Here is a 2401-nt window from a genome sequence, read left to right on the forward strand (position 1 = left end):
GCGTATGATTAACAGCAGCATCTATTGTGTTATAATTGGCACTAGATTGACAGTATGAAGAGTCCTTAAGTAAGTAGCATCACATCACATCACATCAACAATTCCACTAGATTAACATGCAGAATAATAGCATTAGTATTACTGTCATGAGAGTAGCACATGGTCAGTAAATGTGCAATCAAATTTGTGCAGTTCCACAGGGATGAAGCAATGTTAGCAGTGTGAGAGTTAAGTGTAACTACAAAAACACAATTCATGGGAAATAAAGCAAGACAGAAGCACTTCATAAAATGGTGGTGGCATCGCTTCAATTTATTGACGGCACTAGACCATTACTTATAGTGACATTAGGTGGCATTGCTTAATGCTTCATATGATTTTACATTAACGGTAGCGATATGGGCGTAGGGACAGCAGGGGCATAAAGTGGTGAGGCAGATGTGGCTGCCGAGAGCGGCAAACACTCAGGCAGCATGTCTGCATTTGTCCCATTTTTTATCTCCTCGGTGACATTTTCCTATGTGAGCACAGGAAATCTAGACCTGCTCATTCTCATTTGCATTGTCCCCCAACACCCGTCACTTTCTTTCCTTTTTCAACCAAGATATAGGTCCACTTCCCCCCACCCTTCGCCATCCACCATGCTTTCTTCGTCTTTTCAACCAAGAGACCGGTTGGGTAGCTAGTATCTACTACTTTCCCTCGTTTCCTCTTAGAACCAAGTCCTAGATTCATGCTACAGCTTTTCCACTTTCTTCCCTGTTTGAACCAACTCTTAGAGTCGACTGGAACTAGCTTTACCTCTAATAATAGTAAAAGTCTAGGTGGCTTTGGAACAGCGGGCGGAAGTAGAAAAAGATCCACACGAAGGGAGCTGGGGCAGTAGAGTAAGGAAGGTTTCGAAGGAATATATACCTTAGGGTCGTCAGCATGTGGCAAAGACGGCGTCGGGAGGCCGCATCTTGGCCACAATACCGCAGGGACGAAGAAGGGGTCGGAGGCACTCCCAAGCCGGCGCTCTCTTGGAGAGAACGGCACGGCCTCCGATCGGGACGCGTGGGCAGCCGTTGGTCTCCTCCCTCATTGCCGACGACAGCGTGAACGATGCACCTACACCCCTGCCCCGGTCGAGGTTGGCCGGCTGGATTTGTGACCACCCATGAGCTGCGAGAGAGTTTGGCCACCTATATCTTGCTTATATATGGAGAACATGAGAGAGTGAACAAGAGGAACCCTAGTAAAGCAAGCGCTAAGGCTCCTGCTTATATATATAGTGGAGTGATTTTGTTGTACCAGCTTCAAAAAAATGCGCTCCTACATGTACCAGTGAGTGGGTGTGAGAGAACTAGTGCGTGCGTGCACCGCTTCTCTTCGTGAGAGTACAATATTCTATGCCCAAAGAACGTTCGCCGCAAGAGTAATAGTATAAGTGTGTGACGTGTGAGCTAAAATAAAATGTGCGCGACGTCTTTCGTTTTTTAGAAGTTCTGAGGGTAGGGTGTGAAGAGCACATATGTGCGTGACGTCTACCTGCAGATAGACGGTGGGTGCAACGTGCGAGTCTGCGAGAGGACTCGGGAGAGTCGTGACTCGTGAGGGTGTGTGTGCGTGATAGGGAGGGGGCACGTATCAATGCAATGCATGTGTCCGTAAATCATTATCCGACAAACATTCGCCACAAGCCTTTTCCTGACGAACGCCGAAAGAACCATTAGATCGGGATCCGACAGTGTTAGTTTTGCCATGTCATTTAACAGAATAGACACTCCTCCTACACACAAGTCTTCCACGTGAGTGTTAGCAACTACCGTATGCCCCTTCCGTTCCGAAATGCACTGCATATAGCTTGGTTGAAAATTCGAACCTCGCAAACTTTTACCGAGTTTTCGTGTACCAAATTGCACATGTAGAATACCCTGTATATATATCATTTCATTCATCTTTGAGAGGTAACTATAAAGATGGGGGAGGAATCTACAAAATAAGACCATCGTATCACCTGCATTAATTTCAACCATCCTTTGTTGTTGAGGAATATCATAGGAACTCTATATGATATGATTTTTATAGGATTTTTTCCTTTAGAGCCAATTGGTTCATATGAATAGATTCATATACTCCACATTTCAAAGGAAATAAACATGATATCATTTCTATAGCTTTAGAGCCACTTGGTTCAAATGAATGTATTCCTATACTCCCTTAATTTCAAAGGAAAATAAACATTAGTGTATATTCAATAGAAAAGTTCCTATGTTCTGAACCAAATTACATATCTTTTCTAATCCCTCCTCATAGGAATTGAGATACATGTCATCTCTAGATTCAATAGAAAAGTTCTTATGATGTGAACCAAATGACATCTCTTTTCCAATCCCTACTCATAGGAATTGAGATGCTC

This window comes from Triticum dicoccoides, chromosome 7B (assembly GCF_002162155.2).
Source record: "Triticum dicoccoides isolate Atlit2015 ecotype Zavitan chromosome 7B, WEW_v2.0, whole genome shotgun sequence".
NCBI lineage: Eukaryota > Viridiplantae > Streptophyta > Magnoliopsida > Poales > Poaceae > Triticum > Triticum dicoccoides.